This window comes from Pseudopodoces humilis, chromosome 8 (assembly GCF_049639895.1).
Source record: "Pseudopodoces humilis isolate 2021_Gansu_Grassland_sample_001 chromosome 8, ASM4963989v1, whole genome shotgun sequence".
NCBI classification, from domain to species: domain Eukaryota; kingdom Metazoa; phylum Chordata; class Aves; order Passeriformes; family Paridae; genus Pseudopodoces; species Pseudopodoces humilis.
In genome coordinates, this window is record NC_142207.1 from 1,826,664 (window position 1) to 1,843,721 (window position 17,058).

The window sequence follows — 17,058 nt, forward strand, 5'->3', positions numbered from 1 at the left end:
GCTTCCAGCGGGGTTTTGTTATCTCTGCTGCCCGCAGCTTTTAAGGGCGTTAATGAGGTTTATCACACCGAAGTCACGTCTGTGTCTCGGCAGGCTGAGCTCAAAACGCCCCACGTATTTCCAGACCGTGACATCACATCTCAGCTCGGCTAAGTGGCTTTTAGATAACAGGCGATGCCCCCTCCCCGAGAATTCCAAGATAAAACGTGGAAGAAGGGCGGTTTGTACACACAGGCTGAAGTTTAACAGCACAACTTAATTCATTTCGGGACATTCATTAGTCATGCAGAAAGTATTCCAAACAGAAAGTATTCAAAACAGTCTAAGCACCAATTCATTAAAAAAAAAGAAATAAAATAAATAAATCATTACTATGAAATCAGCGCTGGCTGCCAGCTGAAGGCTGCTCAGGGAAGCAGGAATGCTCTTGGGAGAAGCTCCACCGGCTCTCTCCCACTGCCATCCTCACTCCCAGCACACAAATCAAGGGTTCCACCGGTCTTTCCTGCTCCCTGCTGCTCCTGCTTCCTCTTCCAGTGTTTTTGGGAAGAGCATCTCCAAAAAGGAACCTCCCTCACGCAGGTCTGAGGCGCTCCTGACCTCTCTGAGCTCTGCCGCGCGTTCTCTCCTCTAGTTCCATTTATAACCAGAGAATCCCAAAATATCCTGAGCTGGAAGGGATCCACAAGGATCGTCCTGTCCAAGCCCTGGCCCTGCACAGGATACTCAAAATCCTTCCTGGGAGCATTGTCCAAACATTCCTGGAGCTCTGGCAGCCTTGGGGCTTTGCCCATTCCCAGGGGATCAGTGCCAGTGCCCCACAACCCTCTGGAGGAAGAACCTTTACCTAAAATTTGCTCTGTTGACATAAAGATTGATCACACCCCTGAAAAAGCTGCAAAATCTGACCCAAATTTGGAATTAATCACTTATTATTATTACTAGTACTTCTTCTTCTTCTTCTTCTTCTTCTTCTTATTATTATTATTATTATTATTATTATTACTACACAGCATCTTGGAGAGGTCCATGCTTTCCTCTTAGGGTTACTAAAGCATAAATATCAATTTTAAAAAATTCCTTTGGCTTTTGCATGAAAAATGCTGTAGAATTGAGCACCGAGACAGGGTCAAGGACAGACCTCCTCCAACCACTGTGCCCCAAAATTCAGATAAAGGCTGGAGGAGGACGTGAAAAAATTACTGGAAGGAGGCCTAGAAGAACAGGATGAATAAATGAGGTTTGGGAAAAGCTTTGAGGGGGTAAAGAACAAGTCCCTGTGTGGGCAGAGGACGATCCTTGTCCTTGCCCTGCTGCAGGAGGTGGTTCTGGACTGTGAAGAGATTTGAAAGGCAGATCTGGGTGTCAGGACTGAGTCAGGGCTGGGTGTGGAGGCCGAGAGTTCAGTGCTGAGCAGGGATTGGGATGGAGAGAGCAGGAACTGGGAATTCCGTGTGGGAAAGAAGCCACGGCAGCCCCAGAAAGAGACAGGGTATTGCTTGGGCCAAGAATTCCAGAATCCAGACTGCTTTGGGTTGGGAGAGGCTTTAAATCCCACCCCATCCCACCCCTGCCATGAGCAGGGACACCTCCCACCATCCCAGGCTGCTCCAGCCCGGCCTTGGACACTCCCAGGGATCCAGGGGCAGCCCCAGCTGCTCTGGGAATTCTGTGCCAGGGCCTCACCTCTCTCACAGGGAAGAATTCCTTCCTAAAATCCAATTTCATCTCCGCTCTTTTGGTGAGAGGAAGCATCTCCCTTATCAGGTGGCAGCTGTAGAAGTGGCTGAGGCACAGCAAATATTCAGTGGCTCTCTACAGAGGGAGGTGGCAGCCGACCTCATCCCAAAAATAAATGGTCAGGGAAAAGAAATCTCCTTCTAGAGATTAGAAGAGTGGAACAGACCCTGAGCATTGCTAGCAGAGACACCCTCCTGACTCAGCTCAAATCATCCATCAGAACAAAAACCCTCACCTGACGCATGGGGTTTAATAACACACCCTAATTATTTCCATATTTATCCCCACAGATCCCAGGAACAGAACAACCTGTCTGCTGCTGTCAGGGCTGTGAATCATCCCAACGAGGAGCTTCGGCGGAAAGGAGCAGAGAGGCTCTGAGACAGCACCAGGAAGATGAAAAGTTTGACAGAAATCGAGAAATGCCAACCCAGAATGGGGATTAGAAGTCTTGGGGAAAGCTACATAAACCTTGTGTTCCTTCAGGGAGATTAGGAGGTCAAAATGTCTCGTTGAGGAGGGGTTTAGATGGATCAATTTATTCCATCAGGATCCAGGGGAGTGAACCCCTCCCTGCCTGTGCGTGCACAGAGGGATTTCAAACCTTTGTGTGCAACCCCGCTGTGAAAACAGCTCCTGAAACCACCTCACTCACAAAATAAATCATGAAGTGTTTCAAGACTGCCATGCAGAGGTGAGGATTAAAGGAGTAATTGGTGTCAAGCACTCAAAAAAACAATAAATAAATAAAAAATCTGTGTGATTCTTTGGGAAAGACATTTCTTCCGAGGAGCAGCCAGGCCCCAAATGAGTCTGAGCTCTGATTTGGGATATTGGGGGCAGGATTAACCAGAACAGCCCAGTAAGTGCTGGGGTGTCTCAAGCCAAACTGGGAAAATCCTGGAGCATCAAAAGCCAGTTAGTTATTAACAGCAATTATTAACTCATTAATTTAAAATATTACACCAAAGAATTAGAGCTCAGAGAGGGCAACTTTAGCTCTGCTGGTAAATCCCGGGGTTGTCCCACATCTGCTCCTTCAGGAATGGCTCTGAGGGCTGTGGCTCTGCCTTTGGGCACCCAGTAAAAATAGATTTTCGTTTTCCCACCTCTTCAGACGCTCCCTAAGTGGCCAGGAATGAGCCCCATCGCTGTCTCACGGGATCTGCAGCTCAGCCCTTGGGTTCTGGGCCAGCTTTCAATGGATTTGATTCATTTCTGGCTCGGGATGCTTCATGAATGCTCAGCTCATGGCTGAGGGAGATGAAAGCTGATTTTTTTAGCAGCTGCTGGAAAGGATTCCTCAAATTCCCCATAAATGCTGAGGAAAGAGCTAAACTGGGATTGTAATAATTTCATTCTCTGTGTTCACCAGACTTAGTCCAGTCTAGCACAAAGCTGGGCTTTATCTGTGTCTCAGATCAGTAATTCTGCTGTTAAGAATAACTTATTATTACTATTTATAGCTCTCCTCTATCAGCATCAAATAAAACATATCTGACTAAATGACTAAATTCAATTTTGCTGTATCCTTTTTTTTTTTTTTTTTAAAGCCTTCTGCCAGTTTTAATTCCATTTAAAGTTTTGCTGAAGTAAAGAGCACCCAGAATTTGGTGTTCCTGGAAAAGCAGTTCGGTTCTTGCAGGTGATCCCCAAAGGAGGAATTATTTTCTATAAACTTGGGGATTTAGACTGAGATTTTGGAGGACAAAGCACCTTGGGGCTGGGTGTTGAAGCAGCCCTGAGGAGGATTTGGTGGATAAGAGGATGGACATGACCCATGTGCTGGAATCCCAAAAACCCCAGAGCTTCATCCCGAAATCTTCCAAATTATGACCCTCCAGGTGTCCCCAAACTCCTCCAAACCTCAGGAATTGAGGTGTTTGTGTGCTGGCCCCAGGGAGCACCACCATGACCCAGCACTGCCAGCAAGGAAAAGCCCAAAACCGACATCAAAATATTAAAATTCACATCCAAGGAACACCATCAAAATATTGAATTTGGGTTGAGCTCAAAATTCACCACCAAAATTCCACCAAGAGGAGTCCTTTGGGAGAAGATCCTGTGATCACCCCTTGGAGGTGAATCCCAAGCTTTTGGTGTTTTACAGGGAAATTGCAAACGTGGGGTTGAGGTTCCTGCATGCCCGAACAGTCCTGGGTTTCTTTCACCTGGAATTAGTGACATAATTAACAACATTTAATAACCTTCAACAGATACTCGGAGCCAGAAGGAGCAGTTTAAAGACTGAATTTTCCAGTCCTGCAGGAGGAATAAAAGGAAAAATCCTTGGTGGTGTTGCTGGTCCCCAGCATTTGACTATTTTCCCAGTAGTAAAACTGGAAACGTGTCATTAAATCCCAGCATTTTAGGAAGAACGGGATAAACTGGGAATTCCTGTCTCCCTCATTTCCCTTCAGGCTTCCTGGTTTAAGAATCATTTGAATAGAGGGAAAAAAATCTGATAATTATGAATTCTAATTCCACCCAGTTTAACACTCCAGCCAGCAAAGCACCTCAAAAATAAAAGGAGTTCAGCACATCCCTTAATTTTCCATGATAATTCCTAAATACAATTCCTCTTGGACATCCCTGTGAGAGAAACTGGGGGATAGAACAAAACTTAACACATCTCTAGTCCAATTAAAAAAAAAATACCTCAAATAAACAAGGAAATATTTCAAGAGTGAGGTGAAAAAGATGGGCAGGTGAAGGAAAGTTGGAGGGAAAAAAATCAGAATATTTCAAGGGCACAGGGGCAACATAAACACAGAAAAACAATTCCAGGTTGCCCTAAGAAGATGTGGGAATGTGGAAATGTTCAAGGATGGGGTTGGAGATTTTGAGGTGTGTGGTCTGTTTGAACAACACCCCACAGTTTCTAAACTCCACTTTTAACGTGCCCAACAAGAACAAGATCTCAGCCAACAACTCACAGGGTGTTTATCCTGCTCTGCCAGGTTTTCCCGGGCCAGGAAGAAAATTCCAGAGGCAGGGAGCGAGTGTAGGAACTCCAGCTGTGAGACTTTTTGCTGGATGGAAAATGCTCCATGGAAGGAGCACTTCTGGATCAGCAGCAGCTGGGGAAAGAATGAAATAAAGAAACAAAAAAAAAAAAAAAAGAAAATTAATGGTGTAAAAAGGGGTTTATCTTTTCCCCACAATCTTCTTTTGTTTTTACCAAAGAAGGAATGAGACAGACTCTGTTTGCCTCTGATTAACTCCCAGCAACACCAGGACTTTAATTCCTAGAGGGAAAACTAATAAGGAGCTAATAAACTAATAATAAAGAGAGGTGGGGTTGGAGGCTTTGTGGAATTTCTGGTGGAAAATCGGGAATGAAGCTCGGTATTCCAGTCCCTCTCCCTCTCGGATTGGCAGAAAAACGTAAACACAGGAGAGCTCCTAAAGGGTGCTGGACAACTTTTAAGGATTCCTTGCTGTTTTTATCTCTTTCCACCTGGAATTGAAGCACTCCAGCAATAAAATTCATTTAGCATCAACCAGAGCTATGGATGATCCATCCCTGGAATGTCCAAGGCCGGGTTGCACGGGGCTTGGAGCACCTTGGGATAGTGGAAGGTGTCCCTGCCCATGGCAGGGGTGGAATGGGATCAACTTTAACTTCCCTTCTACCCCAAAACATCCTGGGATTCTGTGAAAATAAAATAAATACCTCTATTTCTTTTTCCCCCCTAGAATTAAATTCCATCAATTTTTTTTTTTTAGCTTAATTTAGGAAAAAAAAAAGAAAGTAAACAAAATAAAAAAGAAAATCCATTGGGAAATGCTTAGAGTCTTTAGAGTTAAGATGCAAACGGTCCAACAACATCTGTGTTCTCCCAACATTCTCAAAATACACAAAAAAACCTCCCTTGCTGATGATGTCAGCTGGCTTTGAAAGCCCACAGCAGATTTATTATTTCCTTTGGAAAAAAAAAAATGCACTTTGTTCTTCCTACAAGATCATTCCCATCAGCTCCAGCGTGCCAAAAGAAGCTGCTTTGGGAAGAAGCCAAGAAGATGGAGACAATGTGGGGGACCCTAAGCACAGACTGTTTATGGGCTAGGGCAGAAAACTTTTGTGCAATTTTGGAAGTCTGCGCTCGCTGTGAGTTAATGAGAAATTTCCAGAGCCTGAGAGGGCTCATTAAGAGATGTCGCTCCAAGATCCCATCTTTGTTTCCTTAATTTCCCTTTAAGCTGCTCCCAAGCTGGCTGAAAAGGAATCTTGATGAGAGAGGATGAGATAAACTTTGGGAATTGGAAGGCGAAGATGGCCTGGACAGATTTGATGCAGTTATTTCACTCTTGTGGTGAGAACTGACTGTGACAGAGCTCTGAAAGCCCAGCTGTGTTTTCATCCTGCTGTTCCAGGGAGTTTCTGGGATACAAATTCGGTGTCAAGGCTCCAGGAGTGGTGGAGTCCCCATCCCTGCAGGGATAACAAAGCCATGGGGACACAGTCAGGGGTGGCCTGGGCAGTGGCTGGACTTGATGAGCTCAGAGGGTTTTTCTGTGATTTAAGTGATGCAATCCAGGCTGAGTGTCCTGCTGGCAGGGTTTGATCCCAGATCCCTCGGCCATTTCCTTTTCCTCACTCAGCCCTGGGATCCAGGAGAAGGTGCCCACCTTGTTCCCCTCACCCAGCTCAGTGCTGAGCCACAGCTGGACCCTGGCTCCCCTCGGGCTCCTGGCACTGACATCAAACCAGGCTGGAGGGGAAAGCTGGGACATTCACTGGTGAGTTCCTGCTCTGGAAGCGGTTCTGAGCAGAATTCCAGACTGGTTTGGGTTCTAAGGGATCTTAAAGCTCATCCCATTCCATCCCCCTGCCATGGCAGGGACACCTTCCACCATCCCAGGCTGCTCCCAGCCCTGTCCAACCCGGCCTTGGACACTGCCAGGGATCCAGGGGCAGCCACAGCTGCTCTGGGAATCCCAGCCCAGCCCCTCCCCACCCTCCCAGTCAGGAATTCCTTCCCAATATCTTATTTAACCCTGCCCTCTGGCAGTGGGAAGCCATTCCCTGTGTCCTTTCCCTCCATCTCTAGCATATATACAATATTATATAATATAAAAACTATATTTATAACAACAACTTCACATTTTTTCCCCTAAATTAATAGCAATTTCTAGGGAATTTCAATGAGAGTTGTGGCATTACAGCTGTTCCAAGGAATCCTCTCATTTACCAGGTTGGTGTTATAATCAAGAACACCAATCCTTACAAATTGTGTTCATCTTTTCTCATAAATCCTTCTGAATACTGCAATTCTTGGAATATTTGGCAATATTTGGACGGATTTATAAGGCAGGATAAACACAATTTCTCCTCTCTGTTCCCTCCCCAGGACCCTTTCGCGTCCCAGGCACGGAGCCGAGCCGTCTGCTCCTCACAGAAACCAGAGGAGCTGGAAAATTGCATCAGGGCAGAGATAAATCCCTCAGCTGGGAGAAGCAGGGATCCACAGGAGCAGGGAGGAATGCGAGATGAGATCTCCCACAAACGCTCCCCGATAGTAACTGGGCAACACAGAACGCTCCCAACCCGCACAATCCGCTCAAATCCAGCCCTTGACTCCAGAGGGTTTGCAAAACTGCTGCTTTCCCAATTTTTTTTCCCCCCCTTGGCAAAAGTGCTGCTTTCCCAATTTTTTTTTTCCCCCTCTTGGAATGCACAGGTATCTTAAAAAAAAATTCAAAACGGGCTTTTGCGGTTCTTCCCGGAGTATTAAAAATTCAGATTTAATTATTTTTTTCAAATCTTCGCTCCAAATCTCAAATGGTGCCTGTGATTTACTGCTTCCTTGGAAGTGGAAACCTGTGGGAGTCAAACCCCTTTTCGCACCTTTTCCTGCCGATAACTTTTTTTGGCACGTTTTCAAGCTCATTAGCTGCCACTTGAATGATTCTGTTCCTAAAATAGCACAGTGGAAACTCATTTTCTCCGGACTGTTTTCATCCCAGAAAAATTCTCATCACCAAGATGACTTCATTCCACAGAATATTCAACGGCTGAAAAAAAAAAAAATAAATTCTCTTTTCAAGGATCATTAAAGCTCTGGCAAACAGCAGCAGCTGTGGCTCAAAAATGGGAGAGCCAAGGATTTTAATCAGGAATGGGAATGAGGTGAAGCTCCCAAGGTCCTCTGGATCCCTGGAAGTGTCCAAGGCCAGGCTGGATGGGGTTTGGAGCACCATGGGAGAGTGGAAGTTTCCCTGTTCATGGCAGGGGTGGAATGGGATGAATTTTAAGGTCTCTTCCAACCCAAACCATTCCTTGCTCCCAGTGTGGTTTTAGGTTGGAATTCAGTCCAGTTCAGTCCAGCTGGAAACTGGAACAGATTCATTGGAAAGGGAGAAGAGCCCTGGTGATCCTGATCTTCCCCAAGTCCCTCAGGCTCACATTCTTCCTCCTGCTTTTCCTTGAGTTCCACCTCCCTCTCCTGCTCTCCAGAGCCTGCTGCCCACATCCTCCCATGTCACGGATTTAGGACAGGGCAGGAAAAAGAGAAACAGAAAGGGGCTTAACCAGCAGAGAAGGAAAAACATCAGAGGGAGGAAGGAGAAGGAGCAGAGCTCAAACCTCACAACATCAGAGAAAAGTCTGAGGGTGGGAGCTGTTCAACCCACGGACATTTCCTGACAGAATCATAGGGAAAAGTTCCTTAGATGTTGACAAGGGACATGGAATGGGCTGGGTAGGAAAGGACCTTGAAGCTCATCCCATTCCCTTGGACACCTTCCCCCATCCCAGGTTCCTCCAAACCCCGTCCAACCTGGCCCTGGACACTCCAAGTGCAGCAAAAACTCCTCAAACCAGACTTTGAGAGCAACTTTACAAGGCTCAGCAGTCCCAGCCCTTTTCCAGGGGTGCAGGACACTCCAAGCAGTGTTTGGGAGTTCTAACTTGTTTTTCCAACGCATTAGTGAATAATTTATCTTGTTAATCTGAAAGGCTGGAAAGAGATCGCTGTCTTCATGATTGATGGCAGAAACTGGAGGGGGGGAAGGGGAACATGAAACAAAATGCCTCCAAGAGCAATTTGCTCGTGCAAAATGATTTATGGGTGATATCATATGAGTGGGGGAATTTATGGAAGTATTCTTGCAAGATTTAGGAGTCAATCCTATTTTCCTGGACCCCAAGTGGAGGGGCATTTTAAGAGAAGGAGACGTTGTCCCATAATCAAACACTGCTCACATTTAAAAATCCTTCCCTCAGCCTGAACTGATTCATAGGTGAAGGTTTTGGTGAGTGTTGAAAAACCTTCATTCCAAAAATCTCCTGGAAATTTCCAGCGAACTGTCAAAGAGGGGGATTTATTCTTCCCTTTAGATTGTAAATTAGGCCCTGACCAAACTGCATTTCTGCAAAGCCAGAGCCTGTGCAAAGCTGGTCTTAACTAAACACAAACTTCCTGTGGCATGGAATTCCATGGTGGAGATGCTCAGGCCCTCTCCTTCCTCCAGGAGTTTGAGCCCCAAACCTGCCAACAGAAAGGAAATTCTCGTTCCCGTGGATTTTTGGAACTCATACCTTCAGGATCCAGCCTGGATTTCACAGCGAGAGGGAAGGCAGAGGTGGTGCCATCATCCAGAGCGAAATCAGGAGTTTTGGCTCTGACATCCCAAAGAACCAAGATCCCAAATGGGAAGGGGTGGAGGGAAAAGCTGCTTGGAAGCACAAAGGATTAACACCAATATACATTGGTCCAGCATATCATTAAATACAGAAATATATTCAACGTATCTGATTTTCACTGAGGAAACTGCTGAACAGCCAGCAGTGGATCTTGCTTCCCTGGAATGAAAAATGCCATTTTCCCCCCACCAAATCCCTTTTCCTCCATCCTTGTGGAGCAGAGCCCAGCCCTGATTTTCCCCAAGCCAGCAGGGCAGCCCCTTTCATCATTTTCAGCCACTTCAAACTCATTTTCGGTCCCCGAACCCGGCATGAATAACGCCATTGTTGCCCCCTATCAGTGCCCAACGCTAGGGTTACACCACTTTGGGAAATCAGCAGCTCTGGGATCACCCCTCCCCACCAGGAGCAGGTTTGAGGGGTTTAAAGGCATTCCAGGTTATAAATAAAATCAGGGAAATTATCCAATCTCTAATTAGAATGAAAAATATGGATTTGGTGTGGCTGGGCAGGAGGAAAACCACAATCCCCTGTGTGCAAACAGCCTCCCACGGGCTCCATCTCCGTGAATTTATCGAGTTCAGGCTAACAATGGGAATGCTGAGGGGATCCAGGCAGGAAACACAGAGCCATTGAGGCCTATCGAGGGTTCCATCATCCCAATGTCCAATGGCACATTCCTGCTCTCTTAGATTTCAGTGGATACGGGGAAAAGTTGAGCAAATTTGATGTAATTGCTGTGCACTTTCGAGCTTCAATTCCCAGGCAGGTGCTTGCCCCCAGGAGCAGGGTGACATCCAGCTCTGCCATCCCTCGGGATCATCCCAGCTCTTCCCCAGCACGCCTTGACCTTGGATTGGAACTGAAGAAAAAAATAAAAATCAAAAAAAATTCAAATTCATCCCCTTCTTGGTAGTTTTCACTGGATTTTGGGTGATACTTGTGTTGTTGGGTCAAGGCTGGGGACAATCAGAGGCAGGGGGACAAAGCCAGCCAAGCTTTTCATGTGAGACAAATTGCTCTGGGTTTATTTGCCAGGAATTTCGTGTTCCTGCTGGTTCTCCCCTTTGAACCCAGGCAGGATCAGTCATCAGCTTAAACCACTCCAAAATCTGCTCTTCATGCACCTCTGGCAGCTTCAGCAATAAAACCCTGTGGATTAATAGAAATTATGGTGATTTTTACTCTCCCTGGGCAACATTCCAAATTTTCTCCCTGATTTACAGACCACGGACCAGCCTGGAAAGGTGGATTTGATATTTTGGGGGAGTTTTAAGGTTACTGTAAAATATAAACTCCAGCAACTTCAAAATTCAACCTGTTTGTTATTGAAAGTGAGGAGAATTTTAGTCACCCCCTCCCTTCTCTAGTTCACAAAGGACATTTTGGCCCTTTAATGTCTCAGAATTTAAATTTTTAATGCCAGCAGTTACACAAAACTGGCTGGGATGACAAACATGTCCAGCTTCTTGTGTCCCCTGGCTTAATTATCTTAAATTTATTAACATTTTAAACATTTTTATTTATTTTATTTATAGATTATTTATATATTGTACTTCTATATTATTATTGATTTTATACTTATTATAGTTATTTAATGTTCCTAGATATAAAATATGTCTTATATTTATCTGTTTATAATACATTATTAACATTTTAACATTATTCTTTATGAACATTTTTTTGTTAACATTTATAACATAAAATTACATTTATTAATTGTTAATTAAACCAGGCTTATTGCCTTCTAATATATCCCCTCTGACACACAAATATGACTTTAGAGAGAGCAAATATAGACAGAATTACACAGTGCAACTGTAGGAGAATAATTAGAATTACCCAAGCATTCAAAACACTCATTTTAGGGATTTTTTCCACAAAATCTTTTTGAGGAGAAGCTTTTCCAGAGGTCAAATTACTGTTTAATCCTTGGGAGTATCAGGGATTGAAAAAACTGGATCTGGGCATCAGGGTGAGGTAAAATCTGGTTAAATGGACCAAAAATCCCTAATAAAATCCCATAAAAGAGGCACAAAATAACACCAGGAGTTGCAGTTTGGAGAAACAAATTGGATTTGGAAAAAATATTCTATTTAAATTTATTATTTAACCTGCAGAGACACTTCCTGGTGAAAAAACCAAAGCAAGCCATGAGAATAAAACAAAAATAGATTTTTTTTTCCCCCTCCCCCCTCCAAAGCAGTTTTCCTTACAACCCTCCCAGTTTATTCTGAAGTTTGGGTTGTTTTTTTGGTTTTTTTTTGGCAGATGGATCTTTTTGCTTCACTTTGTGAGGGAGAAGGAAACCTGAGAGATTTTAGCCTGAGGCCCCACATTAATTCTTCCCTTTTTGAGAGATGTTGGCCCCCAGCTTTGGCCAGGGAAAAAAGCAGATAAAGCCCACGTGTCCTTGCTGAATATATCTGGGATTTGGGAACCAGAGCCCACAGACCCTAAAAAGAGCCTAAAAAGAGTCTGAAAAGAGCTTTAAAAGAGTCTGAATAGAGCCTGAATAGAGCTTTAACAGAGCCTGAAAAAAGCCTGGAAAGGACCTGAAAGGAGCCCAGAAAAAAGTCTGAAAACAGCCTAAGAAAGGCCTGAAAATGGCATAAAAAGAGCCTGAAAAATGTCTAGAAAGAGGCTGAAAAGAGCCTAAAAAGAGGCTGAAAAAAACCCAAAAAAAGGCTGAAAAGATCCTGAAAAGAGCCTGGAAAGAGTTTAAAAAGGGCCTAAAAAGGGCCTGGAAAAGGCCTGAAAAGGGCATAAAAAGATCTTAAAAAGAGCCTGGAAAGGACCTAAAAAGGGAGTGAAAAAAGCCCAAAAAGAGCCTAGAAAGAGGCTGAAAAGAGCCTAAAAAGGGCCTGAAAAGAGCCTAAAAAGGGCCTGAAAAGAGGCCAAAAATGGCCTAAAAAGAGCCTGAAAAAGGCCTAAAAAGAGCTTAGAAAAAGCCTGAAAAGGGCCTAAAAAGGGAGTGAAAATAGCCCAAAAAGAGCCTAGAAAGAGGCTGAAAAGAACCTAAAAAGGGCCTGAAAAGAGGCCAAAAATGGCCTTAAAAGAGCCTGAAAAAGGCCTAAAAAGAGCTTAGAAAAAGCCTGAAAAGGGCCTAAAAAGGGAGTGAAAAGACCTGAAACGGGCCCAAAAAGAGACTGGAAAGAGGATGAAAAGAGCTTAAAAAGAGCCTGGAAAGAGCTTAAAAATGGCCTAAAAAGGGCCTGAAAAAGGCATAAAAAGAGCCTAAAAAGAGCTTAAAATGAGCTTAGAAAAAAAACTGAAAAGGGCCTAAAATGCAGTGAAAAGGGATTGAAAAGGGAGTGAAAAGGGCCTGAAAAGGGCCCAAAAGGAGCCAAAAAAGAGCTTGAAATGAGCCCAAAAAGAGCCTGAAATGAGCCTGCAAGTATTTCTGTTGGGTTTCAAAGCTTCCAGCCTCATCAGAATGAAAAGAAAAAGCCAAAAAATTGGAATAAGCAACTGACAGATGGGAAGGAGGTGGAGAAATTAAGGGAATGAAGATGAGGAGGGTTCTGGAGCTTCCATCAGAGCACGTGGGGAGGCCAGAGGGATGGAGCTGCTCTGGGATGAGACACCCTGATGGACATAAAGATGCCTGGAATGCTGTTTAGGCTCTGTTTCAGCAGCAGTCTGGATATTTATGGAAACTTTTTCTTTTTTTTAATCCCGATATCAGATTATCCTTTTATCCAAACCACTGATACCCTTCTCCAAAGAGTTACTTCCCACCTTTTATTTTTTTTTTTTCCCCAACAGTAAAATAACAAAAAAAAACCCCAAACCCACTGAAATCCAGCCACTTTTACTATCTCCAAAATCATCTGGCAGTGCTGGATTGAGGGCAGAGAGATTTACAGGACTGAATGGCAGCCAGGGCCGGGGGTCACATCGGGGAGCTCGGAAATTCCTCGCCTTAGGACAGCAAATTCCACAGCGGTTGCAGGGAAGCTGAGGGATAATGACAGCTCTGGATGGGCTGCTGACAGATGGGAAATTGTCCTGCTCCCTGTGCAGAGCCAGCATCCTGCTGGAGAGCAGGAATTCCCTCTGGATAAAGCTTTTGCTGGAATTAAAGTGTCTGGGAGCAGCACCAGCTGCACTCTGCTCCCCTGAGTGTTGGCATTACTGGGACGGGCAAAACTAATCCCAAACTGGGATGTGGAAACTCAGATCCCAAACTGGGATGTGGAAACTCAGATCCCAAACTGGGATGTGGAAACTCAGATCCCAAACTGGGATGTGCAAACCCAGATCCCAAACTGGGATGTGCAAACCCAGATCCCAAACTGGGATGTGCAATCCCAGATCCCAGTCACAACCAGGACCCCCACTCTCTCACCTTCCCAAAGCTCTCCTCTCCCTGCCCCAGCTGAAGCAGTTTCAGGTTTCACATCTAGTTCCCACCCTGGAATTCCAGGACGAATCCCTGGGCATTTTCAGTTCCCACCACCAGCTTTAAGGAACATTTCCACAAGTTGAGTTTCCTCACGTATTTCACCTTTCCTCTTCTGCCATAATTCCCAAATTTCCCTGTAATTGCCTCTTCCAGAGCCTCTCTCTCCCCAGGCTGTGCAGGGACAGCTCAGGCACCACCAGCTCCCCACCTTTCCTCGCTCCTTCACTTATTCCTGCATCTTCCCAATCCTCCTTTTCCAGCAGGATTTCCCTTTTTTTCCACACTTATTTTAGATTCTTTTTCTTAGGTCTAATTTGAGCCTAACAACAATAATCTTCCCTGCTCCCATTAAGAAATTTCTATTTCAGTTCTCCTTTAAAGCCCCCAGACCTTTCAAGTTTCATTTACAGCCACAGGCCGAGACCAATTTTTGATGCAAAAATGTGCAGCTGATATTTTTCTGGAGTTTTCCTTGTAATTCCCTGTCTGGCCTGAAAGAAGTTTAATACAAAGAGGTATTTAGAAAATGCATTATAAGGAAATAGAACATTTGAATTAAAAATATAAAGCCCATGAAATGAAATTACAAAGGTCATTGATGGTGACATTTCAGCCTAACCCAAAACTTTTCAGGAATGTTCAGAGGGGAGATCCCAGGAGCTTTTGGAAATTTAAATAAAATTGAAACAGAGCCACTGGAGGCAGAGAAACCTGATGACTTGGCCTCTCTACAAATTAGAATAAGAATAATATTTTTAAATCCCTGAATACTTTGCTTAAAATTAGGGGAATAAAGGGGAATTCAACATCTGGAGCAACCTGGGATTGTGGAAGGTGTCCCTGCCCTGGAAAAGGTGCAATAAAATGGACTTTAAGGTCCCTCCAGCCCAAACCACTCTGGGATTTTATGGTCTTTGATATTTTGGCATATTCTGATTGTAAAATGTTAATGTCAATTTTAGAATTGAACATTTCAGCTGCTGAAAACCCTCAGCCCCAGCTGTGATTTAGAGCTTTCAGTCATTAGGAACTATTAATAGTCCTCGTGAAGAAAAGTGGAATTGCTGTGTGTCAGGAGCCAGGCTGGGGGATCTTGACATGTTTTATGTGACTGCAGAGTTTATTTATGGCTGCAGCAGCAGAAAAGGGCACTGGGGGAAATAATTCACCCCCAGAAAGGAATAAATTCCAGAAAAATAAATTGTGAGCTGAGTGTCACTCAGCCGAACCCTCTGGCAGCGCTGAGGTTTGACATTTAGTGCTGAAGTTAAAGGGAAACTTTAAACCTGGATTAGCCAAACTTTTAAACTTGGATTTGTCAAATTTTGAAACCTGGATTAGCCAAACTTTTAAACCTGGATTTGTCAAACTTTTAAACCTGGATTAGCCAAACTTTTAAACCTGGATTTGTCAAATTTTTAAACCTGGATTAGCCAAATTTTTAAACTTGGATTTGTCAAACTTTGAAACCTGGACTAGCCAAATCTTTAAATTGGGATTAGCCAAATTTTTAAATTTGGAGTAGCCCAACATCTAAATTAGGATTTGTCAAATTTTTAAACCTGGATTAGCCAAACTTTTAAACCTGGACTAGGCAAATTTTTAAATCTGGATTAGCCAAATTTTTAAACTGGAGTAGCCAAATTTCTAAACTTGGATTAGTCAAACTTTTAAACCTGGACTGGCCAAATTTCTAAATTTGGATTTCTCAAACTTTTAAACCTGGACCAGCCAAATTTTTAAACTTGAACTTGCCAAATTTTTAACCTGAGTTTGTCAAACTTTTAAACCTGGATTTGTCAAATTTTTAAACTTGGATTTGCCAAATTTTTACACCTGGATTAGTCCCAGCATTTTCTGCCTGAACAGAAGGAAGTCACAGAGGGTGGAAATTTCTCTCACTGACATGAAAATAATGATCAGGTGTTCCCCAGAACCTTTTAATCTCATTACTCTCCAGCTAATTATGTTTAATTTTATTATCTCCCCATAGATGGATTTAGAGTAATAGCACAACTTTGAATTCATAAATACTGGATAATTCCATTTAGGAAAAATCTGGCTGCTCCAGAATAATAAATATACAGATATGTATGGATATGTCAGACATAAATATGAGATTTAGGGTCTCTTCCAAAACCAGTCTGGGATTCTCTGACATTCCCCAATTTTCCAACTATGGAAAACCACCCAGCACCAAACTGAAGGAAACACCAAAAGAAAACCAAAATTGGGTTCAAGCAGCCCTTTGAAACTTGCCTGCACAAAGTGGTTTACCAAGAAATGATAATAAAATTATATTCCTCAAAATGATGATTAAATTCTATTTCTGTAATATAATAATAATATTCTATAATAAAATTCTGTTCCTCTAAACTAAATTTACCTTAAAAAATCCTCCAAGGAGACAAAGAGCAAAGAGCAAAGGACAATTTTGGGGTTTCAAAAGGAACAGTGGCTGCCAAACCCTGATATCCTGGTGGGATTGTGTGAAATCACAATTTCAAAAATAGAAAATTCAGTTTATTCTTTCTATTTCCTCGAGTGGAAAGTAGAAGAACATTTCCTCAGAAATGATGAGAAGATAAAATTGAAGCTGCCCAGAGATGGTGACCAATGTTCATTTTAATTGTTAAAAAAATGTGATTTTCACGAAGATTTTGAATTTTTTAACCAAATTTCAGGACGCGCCAAGGCACAGACAGGAGCCAGCCTTGATCCCCAAGTGATCCCAAAAATCAGGCTGGGATTTGCAATATCCCAATCCAGGGAAAGTCCTAAGGCAATAATTCATCTGTCCCCAATTCCTGACCTCACCTTGAGAGGTGTGAAGTGACCCAGAAGCCTAAAATTTGCTTTTCTGGTGTGAAACAAAACCTTAATTTAATTACAGCTTTCATTTCTGACTTTGGTACCTCATCTAAAAATGTATTTGAAGTTTTTTTGCATATTAAATTTGCTTCTTCAGAAATTCTCCCAATTCTTCTTGTCCCAAATATATCCCAAGACCATTAATAAGGTGGAAAAACCAAACCCACAAAAACCACACAAAACATTTAAAAAATCCTACAAAGGAAAACAAAATAATAATAATAATAATCATCATCATAATCATCATCATTACATATATAATACTAGTAAATATTTAATAAAAATATTAATAAGTTGTCTTTTATTTATTAGTTTTATTAATAGTGATTTAATAGAGATTATTAATGTGAATAATTACATTTATACTATAATTTATATGTAAAATAGATAA